This window comes from Dendrobates tinctorius, unplaced genomic scaffold (genome assembly GCF_039654945.1).
Source record: "Dendrobates tinctorius isolate UK_male_01 unplaced genomic scaffold, ASM3965494v1 ptg000143l, whole genome shotgun sequence".
Classification (NCBI taxonomy): Eukaryota; Metazoa; Chordata; class Amphibia; order Anura; family Dendrobatidae; genus Dendrobates; species Dendrobates tinctorius.
The window spans coordinates 14,293,399-14,305,401 of NW_027361810.1; the positions used below are offsets into that span (position 1 = coordinate 14,293,399).

General features: G+C 47.4%; 1 protein-coding gene across 2 annotated transcripts in view; it reads right to left on the bottom strand.

Moving 5' to 3' along the window:
- Window positions 1–12,003, bottom strand: part of ZRANB3 (zinc finger RANBP2-type containing 3) — a 247,059-nt gene that overhangs the window by 22,460 nt on the left and 212,596 nt on the right. The window lies entirely within an intron of this gene.

Here is a 12,003-nt window from a genome sequence, read left to right on the forward strand (position 1 = left end):
TAAAGTGTGAGCAGAAATGGGGGGAGCATTAAGTAGGAGAGCAAAAAGAGACTAAGAGGGCAAGTGAGGAGCAAAGCAAGGAGTAGTGCGGGCAACAACCGAGGGACAGCGAGATCAGAGCAGCAAAAGAGCGACACAAAGCAGAGGAAGAGGACTAAACACAATGCAATGGAAAGCGGAGGAAAAAACGTAAGATACAGCAAGACAATAGAGCAAGATCAAAAAAACTACTAAGGTAAAAAGAGCACAAGGTAAAAGAGAGAGCTCAATAAAGAGCAGGTGAAGGAGAAAGCACAAAGACAACAGTCACTATAAGAGCAAGCAACAGAGCAGCTGAAGGAGAGCGCACAAAAAGAGAGAGGCTGCAGGAGAGAAGCCCAAGGAGAGATCACAGTGAGATTAGACAAAGGGAAGAGCCCAAAAAGAGATCAGGAAGGGAGCACCTGAAGGAGAGAGAGAGACCAGAAATTGAGAAGCCGAAAGAGACAGTCCGATAAGAGAACAGGTGAAGAAGACAGCATAACGAGAGAGCAGATGAAAGAGAGCCCAAAAAGAGAGGCCAAAGGAGAAAATGCAATGAAAGCAGCCGAAGGAGAGAGTCCAGTAATGGACCAAATAAAGGAGAGAACCGAAAAGGAGAGAGCTCATAAAGAGAGCAGCTGAAGGAGAGAGCCCAAATGGCTATGTGAAGGAGAGATGCAGGAGAGCGTATGATAAGAGAGCAGCTGAAGAAAGGCCTAAAGGAAAGCAGGAATAGGAGAGGCGGATAACACGGCAAGGAAGGAAAAAGCAGGATAAAGTAAGACAAAGAACAGAGGTGTTCCTACAGCTCGTCCCATTGTGACAACTTTTATGGTTGGTCTTAGGTTAAAGAAGCCAAATAACAAAGCCTGATAATTCAGCTCTATTGTGATGACTGTGGGGTATCACCTCCCAGATAAAAGCCCCCTCAATATAGTGAACAGGGCAACTGTAGGGAGAAGATCGCTTCACCACTATGATGAAAAGAAAGGATAAAGAATGAAAATTAACACACAAGAAAAAAGGCCACACACAAGATGATAGAAAACAAAAAGAAAAACACTTAATAAGGCGAAGAAACAGAGAACAAAGCAAATAGAATAAAGAGAAGAGGAGTTTATACAGAAAAACGATGGAGAAGAAAGACAATAGAGCAAAGAGAGAACCAGGGACAAGAAATAAGACAATATGTGAGGCAAAAGAGACGCAAGATTCCTGCACCAAAGATACAAGTGTCTACAAAAATCTTAATTATTGCACAGACAAATAAATTCATAGGTAGAAAATGACTGCACCAGCAGAATAGTGAGTGCAGCTCTGGAGTATAATACAGAATGTAACTCTGGATCAGTAATGTAATGTATGTAAACAGTGACTGCACCCGCAGAATAGTGAGTGCAGCTCTGGAATATAATACAGGAGGTAACTCAGGATCAGTAATGTAATGTATGTACACAGTGACTGCACCAGCAGAATAGTGAGTGCAGCTCTGGAGTATAATACAGAATGTAACTCTGGATCAGTAATGTAATGTATGTGCACAGTGATTGCACCCGCAGAATAGTGAGTGCAGCTCTGGAGAATAATACAGGATGTAACTCAGGATCAGTAATGTAATGTATGTAAACAGTGACTGCACCCGCAGAATAGTGAGTGCAGCTCTGGAATATAATACAGGAGGTAACTCAGGATCAGTAATGTAATGTATGTACACAGTGACTGCACCAGCAGAATAGTGAGTGCAGCTCTGGAGTATAATACAGAATGTAACTCTGGATCAGTAATGTAATGTATGTGCACAGTGATTGCACCCGCAGAATAGTGAGTGCAGCTCTGGAGAATAATACAGGATGTAACTCAGGATCAGTAATGTAATGTATGTACACAGTGACTGCACCCGCAGAATAGTGAGTGCAGCTCTGGAGTATAATACAGAATGTAACTCTGGATCAGTAATGTAATGTATGTACACAGTGACTGCACCCGCAGAATAGTGAGTGCAGCTCTGGAGAATAATACAGGATGTAACTCAGGATCAGTAATGTATGTACACAGTGACTGCACCAGCAGAATAGTGAGTGCAGCTCTGGGGTATAATACAGGATGTAACTCAGGATCAGTAATGTATGTACACAGTGACTGCACCCGCAGAATAGTGAGTGCAGCTCTGGAGAATAATACAGGATGTAACTCAGGATCAGTAATGTATGTACACAGTGACTGCACCAGCAGAATAGTGAGTGCAGCTCTGGGGTATAATACAGGATGTAACTCAGGATCAGTAATGTCATGTATGTACACAGTGACTGCACCAGCAGAATATTGAGTGCAGCTCTGGAGTATAATACAGGAGGAACCTCAAGATCAGTAATATAATGTATGTACACAGTGACTGCACCAACAGAATAGTGAGTGCAGCTCTGGAGTATAATACAGGATGTAACTGAGGATCAGTAATGTAATGTATGTACACAGTGACTGCACCAGCAGAATAGTGAGTGCAGCTCTGGAGAATAATACAGGATGTAACTCAGGATCAGTAATGTAATGTATGTACACAGTGACTGCACCAGCAGAATAGTGAGTGCAGCTCTGGAGTATAATACAGGATGTAACTCAGGATCAGTAATGTAATGTATGTACACAGTGACTGCACCAGCAGAATAGTGAGTGCAGCTCTGGAGAATAATACAGGATGTAACTCAGGATCAGTAATGTAATGTATGTACACAGTGACTGCACCAGCAGAATAGTGAGTGCAGCTCTGGAGTATAATACAGGATGTAACTCAGGATCAGTAATGTAATGTATGTACACAGTGACTGCACCAGCAGAATAGTGAGTGCAGCTCTGGAGTATAATACAGGATGTAACTCAGGATCAGTAATGTAATGTATGTACACAGTGACTGCACCAGCAGAATAGTGAGTGCAGCTCTGGGGTATAATACAGGATGTAACTCAGGATCAGTAATGTTATGTATGTAAACAGTGACTGCACCAGCAGAATAGTGAGTGCAGCTCTGGGGTATAATACAGGATGTAACTCAGGATCAGTAATGTAATGTATGTACACAGTGGCTGCACCAGCAGAATAGTGAGTGCAGCTCTGGGGTATAATACAGGATGTAACTCAGGAACAGTAATGTTATGTATGTAAACAGTGACTGCACCAGCAGAATAGTGAGTGCAGCTCTGAAGTATAATAGGGGATGTAACTCAGGATGAGTAATGTAATGTATGTACATAGTGACTGCACCAGCAGAATAGCAAGTGCAGCTCTGAAGTACAATAAAGAAAGTAACTGTGAATTACTACAGGATAACTAATGCATTGCATGTGCACAGATAATCCAGAGCTGCACTCACTATTCTGCTGGTGCAGTCACTGTGTACAAAAATTACATTACTGATCCGGAGTTACATCCTGTATTATACCCCAGAGCTGCACTCACTATTCTGCTGGTGCAGTCACTGTGTACATACATTACTGATCCTGAGTTACATCCTGTATTATACCCCAGAGCTGCACTCACTATTCTGCTGGTGCAGTCACTGTGTACATATATTACATTACTGATCCTACACTGATCCTGAGTTACATCCTGTATTATACCCCAGAGATGCACTCACTATTCTGCTGGTGCAGTCACTGTATAAATACATAAGTTGCATGTACATCAATTTGGAATAAACAATATAATTATTACCAATTAAATAAAACAAAGCTATGTGCAAACAAGTTAAAGCAAAAAAAAAAATGTCAGGAATGCACACGGGATGGAGTTAGGTTCATGGTTTACCGCTGCACCGCCATATAGTGCTGTAGTAAATTAGCCACACAATAAAGAGTATGACAAAGTCACTGGGAAAGTGCTGGAGGGGAGATACGTTTTGCTGAGGCTATTGGCTTCAGTGACTTGAAACCCAGAAGTTTTGCTCCAGCACAATAAGTGTTGAGAGGGGTTAATAAGCCATTTTAAGCGTTGGGTTTTTGTGGACAACCATAGAGCGAGTGGGAGGTTTTCCACCTTATCTCCACCCCAGGGTGTTGTCAGGGGCTTAAACAGTCGGCCTCCAGAGGCATTCTTTGTTTGGTTGGCCTAAGACTGGAGCTCCAGTGCATTGTGTCCTAGTAAGAAAAGCTGAACCTTTGTATGCTGATTTCTCCTGAGCGTGTGGATCCCCACAGATTTATGGACTGTGACATACCAGTTTATTCTCTTTTCCTCTAAGGGCTGTATTTATTTTTAATTCACTCAAATTTATGACGCATGTACGTAATAAACCCGTGAAGGAGTTAAAGAGACAGCGTTCCTGTGCCTACCTCTGTGTACCGCTCAGTGAGCCGCTCTACATCAGGTGTTGTTTTGAATGCAGGCAACATTCCAGGAACACGTATGGCGGCTGTGAATAAACTGTATGTTCTGGATAAAGGTGGCCGTAGGCCAGGAAGTGACAGACAGACAGCATGGAGGAGATTATCAAGCACCTGGTACAGGTCCAACAGCAGCAGCAACAGCTGGCGCAACAGGAAACAAATAAATTGTTGGTGCAACAGCAAGTGCTTAAGCGGCAGATAAAACTCCTCGCAGAGACCATTCGTGGGAGTCCGGCAGCCCCATCCCCAACTGCAGGAGAAGACTCATATGTCTGGAAAGTGTTAAGACAAGCCACGCAAAAAATGACCCCAGAGGATGATGTGGAGGCATGAAATCTTGACGAAACCTCATGTGAGGCTGAACCAAAAGTCGTATCCGATTCCCGAAGCTCCAGTCCAAGGAGGTGAGGACAATGTTGAGCCTGGACATTATTGAGGAGTCAAAGAGCGGTTGGTCCAGCCCCATTGTCCTTGTGCCAAAGCTGGATGAAGAGTGGCATTTCTCTAATGACTACAGGAAGCTGAAAAAGGTGTCCAAGTTAAATGCACATCCAATGCCCCGGGTCAACAAGCTCATTGAAAGGCTAGGGTCAGCCAGATATATCACCACCCTGTACTTAACGAAAGGGAACTGGCAAATTCTCCTGTCCCCAAGTGCCACCGAGAAGACAGCCTTCTCTACACCTGACTGGTGCTTCCAGTATACCAGGATGCCATTCGGTCTGCAGGGGGCCCCGGCTACCTTCCAGAGAGCCATGGACCGGATTCGAGCCTCTCACAAAAAGTATACAGTAGCTTACCTGGACGACACTGTGATCTTCAGCCTCGATTGGGAAGTCACCTGCAGAAGGTCCAGGCGGTACTGAATGCGATGAGGAAGACATGGTTTACCATAAACCCAAAGAAGTGCATCCTCGGGAAAGAAGAGGCAAAATACTTGGGCTACATCATAGGGAGGGGCGAAATAAAGCTAAACAGATAAGGTGAATGCAATCCAATAGTGGCCACAACCCGTCTCCAAAAAGCAGGTTAGGGTGTTCCTGGGAATTGTGGGATACTATCAGCGATTTACCTGGATTTCGCCATGATAGCCGCCCCACTGACTGATCTTCTCAAGGGCACAAAGATGTAGGTGGCCAAACAGTCCTCTGAAGCAGAAATGGCATTTCAGGAGTTGAAGTTAACCCTATGCAAACAACCGGTCTTGGTCGCTCCTGACTTTACAAAGTAGTTTGTGCTCCAGATGGATGCTTCCGATGTCGGGTTAGGAGCTGTGTTGTCGTTGTCGCAGGAAATAGATGGGGATAAACACCCAGTCCTTTACCCGAGGAGGAAACTCCCCTCCTGTGAGAAGAACTATGCCATCACAGAGAAAGAGTGCTTGGCCATCAAGTGAGCAATCGACACCCTGAGATACTACCTGTTAGGCCGAAAGTTCAGGCTGGTGTCAGATCATACGCCCCTGAGATAGATGAGGGAAAAGAAGGGAAGAATGCCCAGGTGACTAGGTGATTTCTAGTAATGCAGAGGTCCTGTCCAGACTTCCCTGTTTAATGAATGAAGGTGCCAAAACCCCAGGCTTTGGGAAAGGGGGGGTAGGGGGGAATATGTGAAAACCGGATTACTTACCGGTAATACTCTTTTGTAGAGTCCACGACAGCACCCACTGAGAGAGGGGATCCGCCCCGGAACAGGAAACCTACAGAGAGATAAATGGGGCGGTCCCCCTCGCTCCCTCAGTTTGTGTTACCGAGAACAACGGAGGAACCGCCATACATGTTTTAGTCAATTTGTTTGGGCGATTCATCTATCTTACGCCTACATCGTTTAAGTTTGCTAAGTTTAAGCACGTATAAAATCTTAATTACAATCTCCGCCACCAAGGAGACCCATGTGAAAAAAGTTTTACGGGAGGGAAGTGAGCGGGTGCTGTCGTGGACTCTACAAAAGAGTATTACCGGTAAGTAATCCGGTTTTTCCTCTTCGCCACGACAGCACCCACTGAGAGATTTCCAGAGATAATCACTTGGGAGGGCACACCGTGTTAAGGACTGATCTACCGAAAGACAAATCCTCGGTAGAGGATAAATCTAGTCTATAGTGACTATAAAAGGTAGATGGAGAAGACCAGGTTGCTGCCTTACATATTTGTTCAATTGGGACGTTTGCCCTCTCGGCCCAGGAGGTTGATATGGCTCTAGTGGAGTGCGCCTTAATCCCCAGCGGAGGTTCTTCTCCTTTAGCCAAAAATGCCATTGTGATCGCATCTCTGATCCACCTGGATAATGTGCCTGTTGTAACTCCAGACCCCTTTCTGTTGCCCTGGAAGGAGATAAAAAGAGACCTACTCTGCCTCCAGGGACTGGTCCTATCAAGGTAGGCTAGTACAGCTCTTCTCACATCTAAGGTGTGATATTTCACCTCGTCCTGGTTTGACGGGTTTTCGTAGAAGGAAGGTAGGCATATCTCCTGAGACCTATGGAATTTAGTTACCCGTTTGGGAAGGTAGGACGGATCTGTCTTCAAAATCAGTCTGTCTCGTGTTATTGACAAGAACGGAGGGTCTATTGATAGAGCATGAAGATCACCTACTCTTCTAGCTGATACTAAAGCCACTAGTGTAGCCGTTTTCAATGAGAGGCACTTCACTGATGCTGAGTCTATGGGTTCAAACGGGGCCTGAGTAAAGGCATCCAAGACCAGAGTAAGGTCCCATGCCGGAAGCCGAGGAATATGCACCGGTTCTGATCGTTGACAGGCTGAAACAAAACGGGTCACCCATCTATTTGCTGCCACGTTATAGTTAAATAGGGCTCCTAAGGCCGATATATGGACTTTAAGAGTATTTACTGAGAGGCCCAATTCTCTGCCTCTTTGAAGAAACTCTAAGATGGCCGTAATGGGTGGTTCACCGGCTAGTGCTGCTGGGTGAAAGGTCAGGAATTTCCTCCACACCTTGGCGTAAATCCTTGTAGATTCTTTTCTACTTTGTAGCAGGGTATTAATCAGGTTTTTCGAAAAGCCTTTCTGCTTTAATAGTTCCCTTTCAAATTCCAGGCTGCTAGGTGTAGTGCTTTGACCTGTGGATAGTAGCAGGGTCCCTGCGAGAGAAGATCCTGGTGCAGCGGCAGGATCCACGGGTTGGTTATTGACATGGCTCTCAGCCATGAAAACCACGGCCTCTTGGGCCAAAACGGGGCTATTAAGATGACCCTCGCCTTCTCTTGTCTTATTTTCCTGACTACTGTTGGCAGCAGAACCATTGGAGGGAAGGCATAGGCTAGCTGGAATGTCCAGGGTGCTTGGAGGGCATCTAGAATGTCTGGGTTGTTTGACCTGTAGAGCGAAGCAAACCTTTTTACACGTCTGTTGGCTCTGGTCGCGAACAGGTCTATCTCTGGTCTGCCCCATTCTGACGCTATCGTCTCGAAGACGTGCCTGCTGAGGACCCACTCGCCCTGATATAGGACCCGGCGACTGAGATAGTCTGCTTGAGAGTTGTCCACTCCTCTTATGTGGAGCGCCGACAAGGAGTGAAGATGTACCTCGGCCACCTCTAGGATCATTTCCGCGATAGACATCAACGGTCCCGATCGCGTGCCTCCTTGTCGGTTTGTATAGGCCACTGCGGTGGTATTGTCTGTCTGGACCCTCACGTGGGTTCCTCTTAACTGCGGGAGAAATCGAGACATCGCATAGTAAATTGCTTTTAGCTCCTTTACATTAGAGGAGGTTTCTATTTCATGTTTACGCCACCGGCCTTGTATCATGTGCTCCTCCAGGTGGGCCCCCAACCTAAGGGGCTAGCATCCGTGGTGAGCACCTTGGAGGGAGTTACCCACCATTGCACTCCCTTTGATAAATTGGTAGGATTCAACCACCACTCTAGGGAATTAACCACTTCCGGCGATAGGGACATCTTCCCTTCCAACCGTCCCTGCAGTCTGTTTCCTGCAGAATAGCCCACTGTAGCTTTCTGGAGTGGAATTGAGCCCATTGCACCGCTGGGATGCACGATATCAGGGATCCCAGCAAGGACATACCCTGTCTCAATGATATTACGGGTCTTCCTATAGTATTTTGTATTTTATTGATTATGGCCCCCGCTTTAGCGTCTGGTAGAAAGCATTTTTGACCTACGGAGTCTACTTGCAGGCCTAGGAACCTCTGACAGGTCACTGGTTCTAGCCTGGACTTCTTCCAATTAATTAGCCAGCCCAGTGTTTGTAAGGATGAGATAATCTGAGCCATTCTTGTTTCACACTGAGAAACAGAATTCCCCACTACTAGTAGGTCGTCCAAGTAAGGGATCACTAGGGTGTCATTCAGTCTTACATACGACATCACCTCCAGCATCAATTTGGTAAATACCCGAGGAGCCATGGATAGCACGAATGGCATTGCCGCAAACTGGAAATGCTGAATCCGACCCTTGAACCAGACCGCTACCCGCAGGAACTTCTGGTGCTCTCGGAATATGGGGAGATGGTAATAGGCATCCTTTAGGTCCAAGACTGCCATATAACACCTGGGAAACAAAAGTTTTACTGCAGAATTTATTGACTCCATCTTAAACTGCCTCAGCCTGAAGAAGGCATTAAGCTTCTTTAAATTTATTATAGTCCTGAAAGAGCCATCTGGTTTTGGGATTAAAAATAGAGGAGAATAAAAGCCCATTCCTCTTTCGTCCCCTGGGACCTCTATCAGGACCTGTTTAGCTAGCAGTACTGCAATCTCCATCTCTAGTGCTTCCTGCTGTATCTGGGATTTCATGGAAGTCAATAGGAAGAGGATCGGTGGATGCCAAACGAATTCTAGTTTTAGGCCCGATGAGACGATATCAATGGCCCATGGGTTTGATGTTACCTTCCCCCATTGGTGGCTGAATTTCAGTAGTCTGCCACCTACCGGTGTACTGGTATTAGCGGAACCTGTCTCCTCTGAAGGTCCATTTTCCGAATAGATTGCCCCTTTGTTTGGGGTCCTTATTTCCCCAGCGATCCTGGGGTTTAAAGTCTTTCTTTTTGCCAAACGGCGGCTTTCTGTAGGCCCTCCTATTATTAAAGGGAATATACGGGTTAGGAAAACCTTTCTTTCTCTCCCCCGCTTTTGTTAAGATCTCGTCCAGTTCCGTACCAAATAAGTACTTACCCTGGCAGGGTATAGCACACAGTCGAGTTTTTGTTTGCGTGTCTCCTTTCCACCCCTTCAACCATAAGGCCCGCCGGCCCGCATTGGTTAGTCCTGCTGCTCTAGCGGATAAACGGAGGGAGTCCGCTGAGGAATCGGAGAGGAAGGCCGCTGCTCCTTTAATGAGGGGCATAGAGGACAGGAGTTTACTCCTGGCCACTCCATTCTTAATATTGTCCTCTAGGTCATTCAGCCACACCAACATTGACCTTGCCGTGCACGTGGCTGCTATTGCAGGCTTAAAAGCTGCCGTACATGCTTCCCAGGATCGTTTAAGGAGTGTATCGGTCTTACGATCTAATGAGTCAGCCAACGTTCCTGAATCCTCTACCGGCAGGGAGGATCTACGAGAGGTAGAGGCCACTGCCGCATCCACCTTGGGGGCTCTCGACCAAGCCGTCAATTCCTCGTCGTCAAAAGGATATTTACGCTTTGACGTTAAGGGTTCTCTGCCCCTGTTTCTCCCACTCCCTTTTTACTAGCTCTTTTATAGCTGGGACCACTGGGAATGCTCGGACCTTTTTACGGGAAATACCTGCAAACATTATGTCTTGCGGAGTCTTGGGGTCCCTACTCTCTGGTAGCCCCATGGTATTCCAGACCGACTTAACCAAGTTGCTGACGCTGTCTGTAGGAAAACACGTCTGCTCCTCATCCTCTGAGGAAGGGTATTCCTGGGATCTATCAGAGTCTAGATCCCCGGTTTCTGACGGTGAGTTTGACGCCAGCGAAGCTCCCCCTCTTGGTGAACCTATTTCTCTCACAGAGGAGTGACCCCCCCAGACTACTGGAGCTGCCTAAGGCCCGTAGCTCTTCTCTAATTATCGCTCGGATATCCTCCTTCTTCCGCGAGGATTCCTCCTGTAAGGCCTCCTCAATACACGAATGGCATAATCTTTTAGGGTGGCCGTCTGGGAGGGGCTGAGAACATAAGGCACACTCTCTATTTTTCGCCTTCTCCGTTCTTTTGGCCTAAAAAAAGGGGGGTGCGGACCAGAAAAAAACAAACATCAGTCATTTATTCTGACTAAAAACACTCACCCTGAGTTTCGTCAGTAACTACCGGCTGCGGGGTCCGCGACTCAGGCTTAGGCGAGGCGTGGGACGGTTTCTTCTCTTTACGTTTGTTCTCTAAGGCCTCGTCTTGTCTGGAAGGTCCGCTAGATTCCTTCCTGGAGCTGCCACTACTTCTGGTGCTACTACTTCTCCTTGTAGTACCGCTTTGTCTGCTGCCATGTGGGGATTCCACTGGCTGACTTAACGGGAGTGAAGCTGGGTCATCTATGGACGACATGACTGCGCATTGGCACTATGCTCGTGGCTTTTTATAGGTCCCCTTTTTTTTTTTTTTTTTTTTACTGATGCCTTTCCCTTTTTTTTTTTTTTTCCTTTCCTCCCATCTGCGCATGCGTGGGCGTTTCCCCGCAATCGCCGCCTCCTGTGTTGACCCCGGAAGTTGTCCTACCTCTTCCGAGTCGCCTCTGCCTGGGAGCGCCGCTGGGAGCGGTTATGCAGCGGCCGCCGGACAGTGAACCCTACGCACCCGGCCGCACCCCTTGCCGCAGGTATGATCTCCGTAGCGCTGCCTGGCACAGCGCTCAGGCCCTTCTGCTTTCTCGCGGGGGGGCGCACGGCCACCATCCCTGATATGGCCCCCTGGTACTTGCAATGCGCTCGCCACTTACTGGGCCCTCAGGCTCTTCTGCCTTCTCCCGGGGGGGCGCACCACCATCCCGGATATGCACTCGTGGCATATGTAATGCGCTTCTCGCCCCTTCCTGGGGGGGGGGTATATGCCCCTTCCCCTCAGTGAGCCTTGGCACCTTTCTTACCTCCGGCCTCACCTGCATTACCAGCTCTGGGGGGGGGGGGAAATCGCCTCTCCGCCCGACGCTGCTTCCAGTCCTGGGGCCCCTGCTGCTCATATTATGCACGCAGGCGGCTACCAGACCAGGTATCCTCTTCTGCGGGTTCCTTTCCAGGAACAGGAAACCAAACTGAGGGAGCGAGGGGGACCGCCCCATTTATCTGTAGGTTTCCTGTTCCGGGGCGGATCCCCTCTCTCAGTGGGTGCTGTCGTGGCGAAGAGGAAAAAAGTCACTGGCAATGTGCTGGAGGGGAGATACGTTTTGCTGACGCTATTGGCTTCAATGATTTGAAAACAAGAAGTTTTGAGAGTTGTTAATAAGCCATTTTAAGGGTTGGGTTATTGTGGACAACGATAGAGTGGGTAGGAGGTTGTCCATCTTATCTCCACCCCTGGGTGTGGTCTGGGGCTTAAACAGTCACTCTCCAGAGGCATTCCATGTTCAGTAGGACTGGAGAGTGGAGCTCCAGTGCTTTGTGCCCTGATAAGAAAGCTGAACCTTTGGATGCTGAATTCCCCTGGGCGGGTGGATCCCCGCAGACGTAT